The sequence below is a fragment of the Arvicanthis niloticus genome, chromosome 11 (genome assembly GCF_011762505.2).
Source record: "Arvicanthis niloticus isolate mArvNil1 chromosome 11, mArvNil1.pat.X, whole genome shotgun sequence".
In the NCBI taxonomy this organism is placed as follows: Eukaryota; Metazoa; Chordata; class Mammalia; order Rodentia; family Muridae; genus Arvicanthis; species Arvicanthis niloticus.
In genome coordinates, this window is record NC_047668.1 from 75,735,340 (window position 1) to 75,754,370 (window position 19,031).

Sequence of the window (19,031 nt, forward strand, 5' to 3'; positions counted from 1 at the left end):
AAGAAAATTCTTCAACATATTGAAGCAAACTATTGTTTAATTTTCTTTAGTGATATCTTAATCCCTCTGTGAAATTTATAACAGCAGACGAGAGCTGAGAGCACTTTCAGCCACTGGGACACAATAAGAAAGTTAGTTTTGATAGGCTGATCATTAAATTTCAAAATAAAATAATGATGTGTAAGACATTAATTTGTTTAAAATGAAAGGAAATCATGAACAGGCTGCAGAGAAAATAATTTGGTGTCATATTTAAATTTAGTCACAAACAATTCAAAAAGTCTTTGGAGAAAACGACTACCATAGACATAGGTTTTAGGAAAGGCAAAGGGAAATTGTAAACAATGAGGTAGCATTTCACACTGCTCACTCCTGTAAAAACAGACACAGGCCTGGGGGAAAGACTCTTCGAAGCCTTCCTGCAGCAAAACCTCACAGATTCTTCTTTGGCAGGAATTCTTGTTTATAGTCTTCAATTTTTTGGAAGCATCATTTAAAGCGGAAGTATAATTCCTAAGGATGTTTGATAATTTTAAACTTATTTTTTCTATTAAAGTGTGTTTGAGTAACTGTTACAAATAGAGAAAGTTTGAGAACCACAAAGAAAGAATTAGCTTGGCATCTGTTTGGGGTCCATTTGTGGAGCACTTGGAGTGAATTGTCTTGAGTACTGTACTTTCCTCTTAGCCTGCTCATCAGAGGCAGCTTTCAATCACCAGAGACAGGTGAAAATCTCACCAATTCATGTTTTACTCAAATATTTTGACCAAGAGGACCTGGGTAATAAGGAACGGATCGGAGCCAGTGACCGATGCTCTTTCCATCAACCCTATTTGCCCTTAACTCAGCCTGCATTTTACATTTCTTAATTTCTTTTGTGTCCACAAAACACTCTGCAACATCTGTTCCCCTCCTGCTGAGTGGACATTATTTAGCACAGTTAGGAAATGAAGCTAGAGAAAGGGAAAGGATTGTGAGTGTGAATAAACCACCATAGAAGGCTTTATCTGAAGTGTGTTTTCAGACATGTGTGCCTGCTGGAGGCTTTCTAATCAGTGACTGCAGTGCAGACTGTGCCTGTGTGAGGTAATTTAAAATGCTGCCTCGAAGAATGGCTTGGAATGAGCCTAAGGAAAGATTCTTGAGAAAAAAGAAATGAGTGAAATGCTAGAGGGAATTAAATCCCTACTGAAAATTTCATCAACCTAATTAGGCCAGTTCTGCCTGTAATTACACGTGGAGACCTTTATCGCTAGAAATCTGTAAGAGGCTCAAGAAATATCCTGCTTTATAAAAGAATTTTTCCTCACATTGCAAAAGAAAATGGTCTATTCCTGAATGAAGGTTGGAGTGGGTTGTTGGGTATGTGTGTGTGTGTGTGGGGGGGGGCAGGTCCCTTCTGAGTGATACAGAGGCCACACCCTGGCTTTCACACTGCTGAGGGAAGCGCTTTCTTTATACAGAGACCCCTCAGTTCCTCCATCTTTTGGACCATGGAGGATGTCCTAAAATTGTAAGGGTTAATTCTGTCCTTGGTCAGCCCATCTGCTCTAATTCTCTTCCAGTAGCCTTCCTGCACAGAGATGGATACCACTACATACAAGAACCAAATCCACCATAGATCTTACATTTTAGGTTACATTCTTACATACATACATAGATCTTACATTTCCTATTCTGAAATAATGTTCTTTTTCTGACATGTTGGAGAAACGGCAGTGGCAGGAATCTGCAGGGGATGCTCAGTGATGTCTGTCAACCACAGTACTCGGGTCCCATCTTACATTCCTCTCGAGTTCCGTGCTCGTCTTCTGCAGGCTCCCTGGGAACATTTTACAGTCCATTCATACTACCTCCCACATGCTTTTCCTTGAAGGCAGGGAAGGCTTGTTCTTTGCCTCTCTACCTTTCCTAGGACTTTCTCACACACATCCTATATTACCATATGATTTTTTGTTAATATTCTGCTAATTTGGATAATAGTGTTAAATGAGCTATTTTAAGATGTATTGTTAATACATGCATGATTAATTACTTATAGGAAAATATAGAGGAAGCTTAATGGACACTTATGCTTGACCTGCCTGATACACTGAGTGCCATCATGGCTACAGATTCCTTTCCATAGTAAGTACTTCCATGTTAGATCAGATGATCATTGGATGTCATTTTGGTGGTTCAACTGGAACAAGTGAGGTCATGGATCAGGTACCTTCTTACAATAACCGTAGTATATATTCAGGTTAAATTTCCTCTATGCTCATCTTTCTGAGAATAAATGACGACTCTCTAGTGACTTTGGGCTGCTTTCCAAGAACCAAGTCTCGGTTTACTGCTTCAGAGAGTCTGGTTTAGCTCAGATGGCAGCTAAATTGGCCTGCAGTATATTTACAGATCTAAAACCAAGTTTTCTCCATGTAACTTTTAAGCTCAGAATATAGCACTATCCTTTGTTTACTTATTTATTTTATTTTTGAATTCAAGCAAATGTTTGTGGGACTATAAAAGAATTTTTTTACAAATTCTTATGTACTATCTGATTTCCCTCAGTTACAAATGAGGATGGAGGGAGCCGGCAAGTTCCAGAGCAAAGACGGGTGGTTATCAAGCACTTACATGTTTCTTTCCTGCATTGTCTACAGTAGCTCATGAATTTCCTACCAGTTATGTTTCTGCAGACACAAGGGACACTAAAACTATAATTTACATTTAGGTAATGAAATTGAGTGTGATCATTTGGTATTCATTAGTCCCTATGCACCAGTAAGTTATGAGAGAAGAAAGTAAGTTTCTGATATTTTTCTTTAGTATTGACATTATCAAATGAAATCAAACAGAAGCATATACTCATTTTTTGATACTTGTATCCAATGATAACATTCAGAGTGTGACAGTAGTTAAACACTAATATTGTCTCTATCAGACTAAGAAAGACATGGTGATTTTATATGTTAGATAACTGACCTAACAGAATCCAGTCACCATCTAATGTTAGAACCTGACGACTTCAACCACAGGACCCTTACCCTTAGTTTCAATTCTGTATTCTGTCCATAATACAGTGCTCTCTCGTGTCTTTTCCTCCAATTACAGGGCTTTAATAAACTTGACATTAGATGAAATAAGAGTTAAAGAATCTTTATAGGGAAAAAGGCAAAGGGCAGCCTAGATTTGCAGGAGTTTAGAGAAGCAAGATTTATGGTTGAGCAGCACCTTTCCTACTTTGGTCATCATGTGCCTTCCTCATCTAAAGAATTACATAGCTAAAACGCTTGCCATACTTCTCTGTATTATGTAGCCACGTACACTAAGAGGAACGCACAGGAAACATTTGGATGTGTTTTCTAGACTTCCATGAAGCATTGTGCTGGAATGTTGCTTAAGAGTGAGTTAACTTCTGTAAATTGTAGCCTCGAGGACCAGGGAAAGAACAATTGGGGCAGAAACCAGACATCCTGCCATAGACCCTCCTCTTTCAGATTGGGCTCAGGGAGTCCCATCTGCTCAAGTCCCCAAGGAACTAGAACTCGATCCTTTAGTCCACAAAGCATCTGGTGAGTTCTTGCCTGGAATTCAGCTTTTGTAGCAGAGCAACTCCCTTTCAGGGAATGACAGATTTTTTATTTCCCATCATTTTCGGCAGATGCCCCATAGCCTGGAACTTTATCAGCAGTTGGCATAATGAATTGTAGTGCTTTCAAATACCAAGCTAGCATAACATGGTCTGGTAGGGGGCTCAATGACATTTTAATTATAAGGACTTGATACATTTTATAGAATATGACATTTTTCAGCCCAGCAGAAAGCAGTAATGAACAGTGGCTAAGACTGAGAGTTGGCTCTTGATTTCAGCTCCCACTGAGCAGTGTGTCCGGTTTAAATTGGCCCTTTTACTAAAAGCAATATTCGAATATGTGGACACAATCATTCATCTTTAAAATTTGCATTCAGACACTTAGTGTGTACATGGCATGGCATTTATAGTTGTCAGAGGAGAATTTACAGGGGTCAGTTCTCTCTTTCCGTTTTGTGAGATTGTGAGACTGAACTCAGCTCTTGAGCAATGACAGCAAACACCTTTACCTGCTGAGCCATCTTGCTGAAACCAGCTCAGTTTTAATCAATATCTACCCTGTCCCAGGCTCTGTGCTCCCAGCCAACACATAAAGAAGACTGTTCACCTGGGAATCTATGTGGAGAGCCAACAGAGCAAAATTACAAAATAAGCCTCATAAATGAGGTGAGGCAAGTCACCCTGGAAACAGCAGAAGCTGTGATTAATCGTGTCCTAGGAAACTAGTGCTTATTCGAAAGACAAGGTGATGAAGTCATTTGTCTTATTCTCTTTGTGCATCTGGATGATAGGGGTGGCATTATATGAAATGTAACTGTAAAAGTGGTGGTGGGGATGCTGCTGCTGGTGGTGACTGTGCTGATAAATTAGTTCTACCACCAGAATTTGAACCTAATTGGAAGCTTACAGTAACACCAATGACTATGTAGCATGATGCAAGCAATGACAAAGTTTGTACAGAAATGCAAGTTTATAACTTTATCAAGGTTGAGCCATAGTAAAGGAAAAATCTGAAATTCATCTAAAACTAAATGAGTATTTTTACATATCTCCTTACTTTTTATTAGTAGATAATATACCCTCTTCTTTGTTTCTCTGGATCAAAGTGTTTATACTTAGAAGAAAATTATTTCGGTGTACTATAATTGGTGGTCCCCCCCCCAGGGAAATCATCATTATTAAAACACTTAAATTAATTAATTTAAAATGAAGATAACTTTCTTATTCAGAAGCATATGGTTTTGAATTATAGAAAAATGATATCCTCATTTTTTTTGAGTAAATAAGTATTCTCTACACAAAGAAATTGTGGCTCTAATAGTTCTACACTAGTGTTTTTTGTTTTGTTTTAAGGTTCAGAACCTTAGCATTGCTAGAGGTAAGGGCGATTGGGGTATAGTGTAATCATGTGTTACAAGGGACGATGGAGTTACTAGGTGTATACAGTGATGAGAAGTATGCTGTCGTTAGGGTCCAGAGGTAGTGAGAAGCTAGGAACTATTAAGTTGACCCACAGATATGATCCATGTCATAAAGACTAAATTATCCTTTAAGTATATTCATGTTTCCTGAGCCTTAGGTTCTAATTTTGAAGTAAATTTTAAACTAAAATGAAGTAATTTTGAACAAAACTAGCTTATTGTCAAAAACTAATCGGATTAAGTTAGTTAAAGAGGAAAGTTTTAGAATGAGACAGAGATGAATTCAAAATTTATCTCCCAAAATTGGGTCACAATTTTGATCCTAGACAAGATATATAAAGCTTCTGAACATGTATAATAGTGAAATATTATGAACTAATATTGATGTCAAAAATATCAGGTGCAGTTATGTCTGAAGCATAAAAAGTAGCTTCTGGCATCCTGCAGCATTGCAGTACTGTCAGTTGCAATACTATTTTTACAATATAGTTGCTAACATTGGCTAGAGTTGGCCTGTAGACATGGTCTATTCACGTAAGGACAGATGGTCAAACAAGACCCAGTCACAAAGAATGACCCATTCATTACTTACCTTCTTGTTTGTACCATCTTAAGATTCTTAGTAGCTTATTTTTGGTGCTGGGAATGTATTTCTAAGAGCATTCCAAGTTCTTACTAGTGTTTAAGACTTGGATTCATGCTTTCGTTTTTACCCGATCATGACAAATATCAAGGTTGTCCCCACTACCAATCAATTTCTGAGGTTTTGTTACATCATCTAGGTTAATATTTTCCCCATCTAACTGTCCCAAATGATTGATAAGAATTTGGACTGAGTGGGAATCACACCTTATTTTTGACATTATGAAGGCTATTTACTGGGTGTGTTTCTTAACTTTGTGCACACAGTCGTCTCATTTGTTAAAATAGCTATCTTCTTGCATACCAGGAATTAGGAAAGATAATTGGGAAATCTAATATATTCTGAAAATATGAGCATTTGTCAAGAAACTGAATTGATTTTGTCCCCCTGCCCCGATTTTTAAAAAGTAAGTCTTTTAAATTTTGAGGAAGCTGTCATCAGATTTCAATTAACATGACTTCAGAAGTAAATGTTGTTTTGTTTTTCTGTATTCACCATTTATAGAGCCAAGTTTGGGGATCTTTAAATGTTTGTTCAAAGGCTTATTTAGTGTATGCTCTTCTTCATGGTCTGAAAACTAAATCATCTGGGTAGTTTGGGATCAATCAAACCATACAATCAATATCATCTTGACTTATTGTTTAATCATTATTTGGTTTATCACTTATATATAATATATTAACAATTTCTGATCAAAGACATGCAACTAAAGGGTGTGATGTACAGCTCCGTCACTCACTAGAAATGAAATATATGAATAAGTTTGTGCCCAGGAATATTGCTTGGCATTGTAAAGTATAGTGCCCATGATGTCCATAGCAGCATCTCCTTGGCTTCTTGAAGACTCCAAGGTCATGTTCTCCTCTCAGGTCCTGTGAGCCACAGTCTGTATGTTAATAAGATTCTAGGTGATTTCAAGTACATTAGAATATTTGAGAATCACTGGATAAAATTGGCATCCTTGGTTATTTGGTACACCACTCAGTACACCATTGAAGCATGCTCAGCATTGTCCTAACCCTAGGTGTGGGTGGACATCAATTGCAAGCTGGATTTTAGAGCGGTTCAAATGTACAACTTAGCGACTCAGGGGTGACCCTGAAGATGTCACAGATACTCTCAGTTATGTGAAAGCCTCTGCAAGGGCTTCCTTTGGAACCAGACTGTCTTACGCAGTTGAATTGAAGGCAGATTAGCCATGAAAAGAAGCATCGGGAATGTTCCCCAACAATCCACTCTAGGGGTAGCTGCTGCTTGAGGATAAAGAGGATTTATTGGCCAGGTAATAAGCTTTTGAATTTTAATATTTGGAAATAAGCTCACTACAATTATAATAGAATGCCCGTGTGTGTTTTAACCACATTTTAAACCAAGACTCACGCTCCTTTGTTTGATTCTTAGAGTAATGCTCTCCCAGCACAATTCTTTTCCTAAGTAAATGTGGCAAACCACCGTGTAGGTTCTCTGGGGTTAAATCTCACTTGTGCATGCTAATATTCTAATTCTGAATCCCAACACACCGTCTTGTTTTGTAGGTCATTGTTTATATAGGATTATTTTACTTTACACAATTTGCTAACTTAAGCAGATTTATATGCATTTCTTTCCATGTTAATTATTTCTTGGTATAATGCATTATGCCCTAAAGGACGTAAATTCTCCCTTCGCTATAAATTAGACCGTGGGAGATTTGAGCTATTTAAGAACCATTTAGGGAAAAGCTGCTTTTTCTGCAGCGAGAATTTTTTACAAAGTGCCCCCTAGTGACACTTCTTGAAACAACACTTACCTGTAGTTTTTTATGACAAAAATATATAAAAGATATCTTTAGCTAACAGAAAAATCCATAGTGTTATTTCCAGGGAAAGGTTGAGTACAGTGTTCATGTTCATACAAAATAACAGTGGGAAAGTAACAACCTAACTAGAAAAATAAAGTACTGCAGATATTCCAAAATGAATGGTGTATTAATGCTGCACATAAAGTAAAAGTCAAGATCACCTTCCAGTAATATAGAACCCGAGACCCCGAGGCGTCAGGGGCAGCCCAGTGATTAGAAGCACTGGCTGCTGTTGTGGAGACCTGGATGTGGTTCCCAGCTCTGCGTGGCAGCTCACAATCGTCTGTTGCATTAGGTCCAGGGCATCCACACCCTTTTCTGGCCTCCTTGGGAACTAATAATACATGTGTTATACATACAAACTTTCAGACTTTCAATAAACAGTAATATACATCAATAAAAATAAATAAAAAATCCAAGGAAATTTATTTTGGATATTCTCAAGAACAAATAATTTCTAGATGCATGTGCATTGGAAACTATAAGCAATAGGAAAGAATTTTACATGAACATTTTCCATTAAGCTGTACTTACGGTCTTTGATTTTAAAATTTCTTTCTCTCTCTCTCTCTCTCTCTCTCTCTCTCTCTCTCTCTCTCTTTCTCTCTCTCTCTCTCTTCACTGTTAAATCTTTTTCTATTTATCTAAGCCTTACAGAAGTCTTACAAATTCTTTGGAAGAATTGCTAAGAAACAGAGATAGTTTAAGAAACAATAAAATGTCATCCAGCCAGATAAATAATCTAATGCAGGAAAAGAGATATTCTTTTCCTTTTCATCATTTTTCATTTTATTATTCTAAAAGAATTAACAAGAGGCCCACTGCCTTAGAAAATATGTTTTGTCTAAAACAGGATTATTTGTTACCATGGTAGAGTAGATCTCTAGGAATTATTCATTTTTTATAATCTAGATTTACAGCTGTTGCATAAGCAAAGTTTCTTCCTGTTCCCACAGTCTGGTAACCACTGTTTGTTTCTGTTTTTTTTCTATGAGGCACAGTATTCTATATACCTCATGTAAGTGAACTCGTATACTGTTTTCCTGTGAGGGGTTTATTACATTGAGCAAAACAAAATACTTGCCACATAATGCAAAATATACCAACTATGAGATGAATTGCACACTGTTGTTTATATGCCACTTTCTTGTGTATATATGTGTACGTTCACAAGTATGTGTGTGATAACAAGTATGTATATGTGTGTGTGTATGTGTGTGTGCATGTGTGTGTAACAGAGTAGGGAGAGGAGAGGGAGGACAATCTCAGGTGTCAATCCTCTATCTTCTTTTCTTTTTGACAGGGTCTTTCACTGACCTGGAACTTGGCATGTAGACTAGAATGACTAGTGAGCCTCAACCATCCCTGAGTCTCTGCTTCTCCAGAGTTGGGATTGCAAATGGTGTACTAAGTCCCTCCTTTTTATGTCATCTCCTTTTGGAGATGGATTTCCAGGTCTCATGCTTGATTAACAAGTACTTTATTGACCTAGGATCACTTTTGTTCCACATAAATCATGTTTGTAACCATTAATCCATTAGGGATATTTGATTGTTTAGATGCCCAGCATCTTGTGAATGGTACTCGAGTAAATATGAGTAAATATAGATTTTTTGATATTCTTATTTTACTATATTTGGATAAATGTCCTTTTAATTGGTTAGTTAGATCGTATATTAGTTGTATTTATAATTTTTGAGGTATTTCTGTATCTTTCTTAGCTATTATGCACTTGCATTCTCCCAGATAGTGAAATGGATTTCCATATCTCTACCAACCATTTTTCTTTTAGTTACATTGGTTGAGGTGCTGCTGGTGCTGGAAATGGAACCCAGGATCTGACTCACTGAATAGTCTGTACTGCCAGACACTGTTGTTGTTTTTGTTCTGTAATAATAGCACACTGACTAGTATTATGTATTTTCTTTTTCATTGTTGTTAAAGTCTAGGTTCATTTCTGTCTATATGTATGTTTACTTTTGTTTCATTAACAAGAAAAGGTGTGTGTGAGCTCTCAGTAATTTAGACTGAAGGAAGGAAAGAGGGAAGGACAGTTACATGTATGTGTACATGTGTTTGCACTCGTGTCTGTGTGTATGTATGTTGTGACAGACACAGAGAAACAGACAGACAGAGGGGTAGAGAATTAAAGGAAAGGGGGATGGGGAAACCTGGAGAAAGAGAGAGAGAAAGAAAAGTTCTTAATAATTCACTTTGGTAGGAATAATTATGTGCAAAATTCAAAAACAAGAACATCTGTTTGAAAGTGATGGAAGACAGATATTCTGTGAGCAGTGGAGAAATCTTTAAAGATAAACAAGTTAAAATTTAAACAGTAGGAGTTGCAGAGAAAGCTGATAGAAGTGGTAGTAACCACTAACAACCAACTAGGGAACACAGTTTAACCTTCATCTGCATTTCCGGAATGCAAGAGGGGAGATATGCCCAGTTTGTCTTTTATTATAATCTGGGGTACCATTGGTTTTCCCAGACCCCATGGTCTCTCTGTGTACACAGCCAAGGGTATCATGTTTGGTTACCTCTCAGATCCCTTAACTACATTTCTGAGCCACAGTATTGATAAATTTTCCAAATGTGCTTGAAATCCAATGGATTTCATTAAATACTATTTATTTATACCTTTTAAAGTTAAGTCCATAAGAATTCAAAGAACAAAAGAGGAGTGTTTAGTCTCCCTTGGGAGAGAACTGAAATGCTGCTTGGTCTCAATGTTAAATTTGTAAATCTACATTTTAAAAATTCCCAGTCCAGACTTCATAACTCTGCCAGCATCTGTAGGAAAAAATATGACTGGGGATCCCAGGGTTCCTCCCTCAATGCTGTGGGTAGTCGGCTGGGAATGCTCTGGGTTCCTCCAGCTGGAAGTTGGGCCCGGCTGCTCATTAACTAAAGGCCTCTCCACCATTCCTCATGGTCCCTCACGGCGTGGCCCCAACACACAAGGAAGTCCTTGGGTTTTCAAAACCGGTTTATTGACATATCAGATGGTGGATGGATCTGGATACACACCCCACAAAACCCAGAGCGGACCTGAGTTAAATAGGGAGGAGAAGGGGGAGGGGCTGGGGAGGAATGTTTAATTGGCTCCACCCTCTGGCCTTCAGGTACCTCATTAGTATGTAAATCTCTCTAGGGCCTGTTCATCATGCCCTCCACCACCAGTGTACTGACTGAAGGGTGAAGGTGGAATGGAGATTAGACCTCGTGTTAGGCCTGACAAGCATCCACTTTGTTAATCTGTGTAGCAATAAACAATATAGACACTCAAGATATGATAGTTCTACTTCATAGCTCCCAGTGCTTTTAAACATACAAAACAATGGTAAAATGACTTTGGAACAAAGAAGGAGGAGGCCTGTCATATACAACCACGTGCTTTTATGGCATTTATATAAATTCCAACTTGTGACACCCATGGTAGCCCTAGTACATGTAGACTCAGTTCAAGTAGCATTTAAGTCTTCCAGGTCAATTCTGTATAAATTCATTAAAGTCTACTTAGTATAGGGTCTTAATTCACAGGAAGTGGTTAAGAAAGATTCAAAACATGTAACATCAACCTTAAATTTCAGATTTCTACTGTACTTTTCTTACTTTTGTGGTATTTGTCCCAAATAACTTTTTAAGAAAATATCCAACATCTTATCAGATCAGATTATAAAATAAGGTTACCTCCTAGTGACCTTTGACCTCTTTTGCCTTATGCCCCTCATCAGAATCTCTCTAGTAACATATTGAAAAGCATCTTCATATTATTCTCTGCTAAGTCTGACTAAAGATTGTATATCTTGGAGATGAACAGTTCCCTACAACAGCTCATACACTGAGGGCTTGCACTCTAGGTTCTGATACTAATGGGAGGTGATTAAAACACCTTCATTTGTGGGCTTGCTTGGAGAAGTGGATCTTTGAGTGTGTGTCTTTGGTTGGTGTATTTTATTCCTGGACCCTTCTCCTCCCCGCTATTCTTCCTCTGCCCTGAGGTAAGCAGCCTTTCTCCAGTGTTTTACCTTGTCTTCTAACTGACAAGGACATAGAAACAGTTCAGCCAACTCACTGTAGGCTGGATCCTCTTAATCTGGCAGCCAGTCTGCTTGTTCAGGTATTCTGTCATAGAGATGAAAGACTGAAACAAGATCAGACCAGCAATTCTCACAACCCTTGATTGGGTATTTCTGAGGCTACCTGGTAAACTTCTGAACATACAAAATCCCTGTGCTACTCTTACTTAATTTACCTATAACTCCTATCTTAGGGAAAGATTTCTAAGGGATTTCATATTATTTCCTAAATGTTAATACTAAAACGTTAATACTGAACAACAGCACAGCGTGTGTCATCAGCAATTTATGAAATTAATGTTCTAGATTTCCACACAAATAAAGAAAGTTTCATTATTATTTCTTGGTGATGCCTCTCACCTCTCAGATTTCCTTGATACATTCAGGAGGATTTTTTTTTTTTTCACCAGAAGAAGGCTTCAGATCCCATTACAGATGGCTCTGAGTCACCATGTGGTTGCTGGGAATTGAACTCTGGACCTCTGGAAGTGTTAAGTGCAGAGCACCCCCAACCCCAACTAGGATCTTTAACAAAGATACCCACCTGGGTAGAGGAATCAAAAACACCTCCAAGATTTCTACATCAAGATTTTCATACACAGATAAACTCAGAGTGTGGAATGACATTTCCTTTCTTTTGCCAGGTGGCTAAATGTCAGAATCCTTTATGTCAGTTTCTCTTGCCTTATTCTTGTGAGAATGTTAATGATTGCCAGACAGAACAAGAGTCTCTCCTGTTAGCTTGACCTCCCTGTCTGTCATCATCTAGCTAACATATGTCATATGGTCTTGTGAGAAGGTCTTGCATTAGCTCTTTGTTTAGAAATATTTCTTCCAAGTTCTCATTTCTTTTTCAGGATGCACACCACTGGGTTGTCTCAGCTTAACACTAATTATTGGTACACACACACACACACACACACACACATACACACACACACATAGACATGCACACACAAGCACATGTACATTCGCACATGTACATGCACACTCACTAGCACACACACACACATGCACATGTGTGCACACACATATACATATACACATGCACATGCACACACATACACACAGACACATACACACAAAGCATATGTGACCATTTATTTAGAATTTTTCCTTTAAATGTCTTTTTAACTATGATTAAACTCTGTGGGATATATCATATCTCTCAGTGAGAGAACATAGTTGTAATAAAATGGAACTCTGAGCAGTCATAGTCTGTGTAACCTAACCAATACGGAAAAATCCTCCTCACTTTTAGATGTTTTATCTTCAATAATGTACTTTATTTGAACAGTTAGTCTTACTGTTAGAGGTAGTCCTATCACTTCTAAGATATACTTTGTACATGATTTTCTCCCGAAGTTTGGCCTAGGTAATTAGTGATATTAAGTCCTCATGTAACCTATGTATTTGATTTCTTCTATCCAGTTTTTCCATCCATCAACTTCCAGTGTGCATTCGACTTTCTTCAATTAGTATTATAGTTATAGATATGACTTTCTCCGAGTGAGAAAACAATTATTCACCCTCTACAGGCTGTTTATAATGCATTAATTTCTATCCACACCTGCAATTATAATTCATTTTGTAACTCTTCTACAACACATCCAAACATTTCTGATTAGTTCCTTTTTATCAATTGCAACCACTTCAACCACAATTAACATTACAAGCTTCTCCCTTATGTATTTTCTTTTCTAATAAAGAAATTATTACGTGGTTCTAAGATGTTGACTCAGAGTTTTCAGTGAAGCATGCTTTCATTGAATTACTTGTATTGCTCATTTTTCCTTATCTGAAAATTCTCCTTTCATGCCATGCTTTTCATGTTTTTGAAAACATATGTCTGAGCAGGTTTTCCTTACTACATCTTAATTTTCAAGTCAACGGGTATTTGTTACAGGGCAGTGGGAAAGCGCTCACCTATAACACAAGGGGGCTCTGCATCACAAATACTATCATTCCACCATCGAAAATAAATACATATGAATATGTATTTAGTTCAGTCCACTTGTCATTGATGCAGATAGACATTTTCTTCTGAAATAGCTTGGCAAGGGGAGAGGAGGGCAGACTTGGACAGGTAAACACATTTGTCTATTGTTTCAGCAACAGCACCTTCCATAGGTTCACAGAGCCCTGTGGCTTAACATGTTATATAATATATGGACCTATAAATGATCTTCTCCAGAAGATTGCTAGGTAAGAGCATAGATAGTTTATTGTATGGGCTCTAGCCCAATATCATGTAGAACTTATTTTTGGAGTTAAAAGTCACTTGTGTTTCTTGACTTCTTTACCTGTAAAGTAGAGGTGTAAAATTGCCTACCTCCTGACATTTCTGCAAGGGTTAAATAATGTTGGCAGCATATTTTTTAGAGAAAGTAGAAGAGATAAAATTAAAGGGAGTGAATATATGGATGGATAGACTTGGGACATTTTATAACACTATGCAATACTTACAATTAATATTCAGCAAAACATTTCTGTATTTTTTCTTTTTATGTATATATTTTAACTTTTACCATTAGAAAGGCTCAAAGAAACTAAAAAGTCCACTTCAAGCCTATATTCACTTCAATGGCTGAATAAAGATCCACACACATGTGATTTTAACATCTCTTTTCCTTCTCTGTGGAGTGATAATAGTGAAATGATAAGGTGTTGCTTATGGATGCTGAGAAATGAGCATGAGTTTTGTTTCACATTTATGTTCTTAATCCAGAACTTCCTTCACAGAATGTATCAAAGCATGCAGCACTCATGTTCCTGATAAGGCAACGAGAAACCAGTGAAGACTCATTCATTTCATTAAATATATTCCTGTATAGTTCACCATCAAATGGAATTGCAGGTGCCCTCTAACTGCTAAGGCTGAACAAAAGGTAGCATATTTAGCAATGCTTGAAAGAAGATGGTCTTCAAGCTGCTAGGCAACAGAGAACAGGGTCTTGAGGGAGAGATTTGGAGTCACCCATTCTGAAATGTTTAATAAGGAACTTGAGAGGAGAGCAGTGGAAGGAGAACAGAACTACTGAATACTCAGACACTGTTACCTTTAGGACCAATGACAGGCAAAATAGACCCGGAAGAGAAGAGGACAGGGGTAGGCCTTTAGCTCAAAGCAGGGTAGTGAGAAACACATAAGTGACCTGCTATTCTTGGCTACACATTCATTACTCAAAGGCTTACAGCAATTGGGTCTGTCTCATTGAGGTAGTCAGATCAGAACCCAAGATCAAACCTAGGGCAAATAAAGATCCTTTCTTATTATCAGTCTCTCCCTGTCACACTGAAAGCTGCCAAAACAAATGGGCAGATGGGGCTCTTTTCCTAGAGAAACCGGCAAATTTCACCATCTGCTCTGCTAGATAACAAAGCTTTATATTTGGAGTTCTGACCTGGTTGAGCCCTTTCTCCTGTGATTGTCAGGAAATTATGGTGATCTCGGCAGCAGCACTATCAAGACACAATGGAATCATGGCATGTTGGAGATCTGCAATTAGATAAATACTCCTTCCAGTCCTAAATGCACCAGTCTAGTAAAATTTCACACTCTTTCTGAATGTGCACTTTCTGTGATGGAGATAGCCAAGCAAAAGGGGAATTTTAAAATGGCCCAGAACAACCCGTAAGTATAGGTGATGCTTCAAATAAAAAGTAGCAGCACATTATAAACAACACCAAGTGCTGTTGGAAAAGATGAGAGCTATGTGAGAACGAGAATGGAACTGAAGAAGGGAGTAGAGGTGCTTCTGAACATGTACCTTTGAGGATGCAAATCATACGAGATTAGAGAAAGACTACACGGAAGTGGGAAAGAGCCGATGTACTTAATTTGTTTTTTTTGTTTTTTTGTTTTTTTTAAAAAAAAAATCCAGTAATGAGCAAAGGATAGAAAGGATTATTGTTGAAAAAAACTGGATGATGAGACGTTTCCATCTCCCTATTTGTTATAGGAAAATAAATGCAAAACACCAACCCAAGGCAGCTAGAAAGAAAGAAGTACTTGGAAAGGTTCATTTTCATACAAGGAATTGCTACAAAAGATTTTAAAGAATCATGAAGAGAAAAAAAATAAGGAATAATAAAAGTTAAGATTGCCTAAAGGTTAAATTGCTTAAAGGACTTATTTCTGTGTTGCTTGCCACTGTCTTGGCATTTGCTTCTCACTTCTTGCCACAACAGATTGGTGGAATCATAGCAATAGAAATTAGCAACATTTAGAGTACATTAGCGTGAGGGTACACCCTCACTCTAAAGCCTCTGAAATAGATAGCTCGTCATGGCTCTCTCTCAATGACATAATTCTGATAGGCCATTCTGAGCCTATCTATCCAGTCTTTTTGGGAGTGGTTATATGAACTTTTTCCATTCATTCTACTTGTGTGTGTGGCTAGTTAGCACTAGTTACTTCTGACTCCAGTTGCTGGATCTGTTGGCCCCACCTCATTATTAACATTCCTACAGTTCTTATCTGTGACCCAGTGTGTGCTTAACTTGGAGCAGGGGTGGAAGAGAGAAACTGAGCTTAGGTGAAATGACTTAGGGTAGGCTTCTGTCTCACAATTGGCCATATCTCATCATATACTTGGAGAATTTTGGCCTACTTCATGGCCAGAACCAAAAGTAATGGCTCAGGGAGCAAATAAATAATCATGAATAATATTAATTTTTTTGAAAAAATCTTTTTAACTAAAACAGAAATGCATATTTGTTAAATCTAGTTGCAGCCTAAGCAAGAACTCTTTTCTGTTACTCAAACATATTTTGCCGAGTCCAGAATCTGCACCATAATTTCCATTATCCTCTTTATTATTTTATTTCAACAAATGCAAAATCTCCACACACTGAATTTATAATCCTGACCTGCAGATTTACACGAAGGAAGGTTGATCTCTTTCGGAGTTTTTATAGTAGAAGTGGTCTGTCAAGTCATTATAGAATTCTTCTCAATGCTATAATGTTTTTGGGGGCATAGATATGAAACAGATGAATAAATGAATGACTGGAGAAATGAATAAATTGAGCCTAAAGCATAACAGAAATGTTATTCCCAATGGCAGAGAAATCTCCCTGTCTTAGAGACTGGGTGTAAGGAAAGAAGAAGATTGGGGAGCTGTGGGAAAAGGTGGTGAGAATATAGATGAGACAAGCACCAGGTTTATCTCTTTTCAGAATTCAGAAACATCCTAGATGGAACCAAGGACAGACCTGTAATCATAGTAATGTTTGCAATGACTAATAGCATCCAACATAGTCTTGGTACCCCTATAAGTCTTAGAGAGAGGCATTATTCAGCCATTCCATCCAGTTTATGCCTGCATTAAAGTGGTTTGTTTTCTGGTGTATTTGGTTTCTCTGAGGATATATTTTACCACATCTACTAAAGTCATCAGGGGGCTTTACATTGTTTATGGTGTTCAATTGTTGGAAATGTGGTACCCTACCTTCTTCACCTCTCAGGTGGACAAACAGTTCTGATATGTGTTTTCTTTTCAGGGCACATAAGCTTCACAGACACATTTATGGGGTTTCAGTTTACATAGATAAGATCATATGCCCAGCCTGCCTTATTATCAAATACAAAGCACAAAACTAAAGAAGTATAAACATGCATCTGTCTGTCTGTCTGTCTGTCTGTCTGTCTGTCTGTCTGTCTATCTATCTATCTATCTATCTATCTATCTATCTATCTATCTATCTTTCTACCTACCTACCTACCTACCTACCTACCTACCTACCTATCTATCATCTATTTCTCATATACAAACAAACACACACATATCTACTTATCAGTTTGGGATACCTTTAGCTGTGATGTGAACTAGATTCTGTTGTTACTTGTATAAAAGATTTTGAAAGAAATTCATCATGGTAGTTTTCTTCCAGTGTTATAAATCAGCCAGTAACATGTTTACATAGGATAGACAAATTGGATATAAAAACAACCATGGGACTAGTGAAATATCTCAGTTGTTAAGATTACGTGCTGCTCTCACAGCGGACCTGGACTCAGTTTCTGGCACCAATATGGATGCTCAAAAACATATGTGATTCTAGGTTCAGAGATTTTATCCCCTCTTCTAGATTCCATGGTCACCAGGTAAGCATGTACTCCATGAGTATACATACATACAAAATACCAATATGCATAAAATAAAAATAAAAACAAAGAATACTAATCATGTTCCATTTATAATACTTTAATTTTTTAATCACGGTCAAGATATATTGTGCCCCGGCCCACGGGGATTCGGAGACCTTAGGGAAGGAGGCGAACGAATGAAAGGACAAGAGACACAAAGAATGAGAGCAAGTCTGGGTTCTGATCGAGCTCTGAAACTTGAATTTTGGGGGCAGGTTATAAAAACACAGCAAACCAGGAAGTTTGGGCAAGGGTCATTGCTTAGGGCTATCCTACTATGGAATCCTTATTGTCTAAGACCAGTCCACTGTCATATCCTTATTGCCCTAGACCATCCCAGTGTCATATCCTAATTGCCCTAGACCATCCCACTGTCATATCCTTATTGCCCTAGACCACCCCACTGTCATAACCAGCTCCAAGGAAATGCCAGACATTCTTTAAGTTCCTGGGACCTGAGACCTGTGAACATCCTCTCTTAACCTTGTACTGACTAGACTTTCTAGGACAACAGGTAATTTCCTGAGTTTGGCTCCCAGCAATATTGATGTTATTAAACAGATTGAGAAAATATTTTAACTTTTTCCTTTGAAATAAACAAATATCATTACGAAGTCAAAATGTACAATCTAAGGTGCTAGAACCAGTAACCCCCAGGGTGTGTTTGGTCAGAATACTATTCCATTTGGGTACGTTATTTATTAAATTTCATTTGAAATCTGGTAAAAATTAGCAGTATCAGGGTGAAAATTGAATGACACTGCATTATTGCACTGCACATATCCAATTGTTGTAAAGATAGAGCAAATGAGAGACATGTACACATATGTAAATTCAGTGGGCTTTATGTGTAGTGTAGTGTAGTGTAGTGTAGTGTAGTGTAGTGTAGTAATCATTCTCAAGAACCAGATGACATAGTCTTCTAGGTTCATTTCTATGACAATCCTCAGGGTAAAATGAATTGATTCTCAATACACACATACACACACAAATATACACATATATATCATTTATTCATTTATCATCTACACAGACACACACATACACACTTTATCAGAAAATACATTATATATATATATATATATATATATATATATATATATATATATAATCTCACATAAAGGCATAATTTTAGGTATATCACTATATCCATGATTTATGTAATTATCCAAGGGTTCATACATTTTCCAATAAACAACACAAAATTTAAAAAAATATATGACTTTATTCAGGCAAAATGTGCAGATAATCTGATGTAGAGAATTTCATGTTGGAATGATTGGATGGGAGGCATGACAGTGAAGGGGGAGAAAAGAGGAC

The 19,031-nt window shown here is 37.5% G+C and overlaps 1 protein-coding gene across 35 annotated transcripts in view; it reads left to right on the top strand.

Annotated features, from left to right (window-relative positions):
- Positions 1–19,031, top strand: part of Nrxn1 (neurexin 1) — a 1,065,384-nt gene that overhangs the window by 398,858 nt on the left and 647,495 nt on the right. The window lies entirely within an intron of this gene.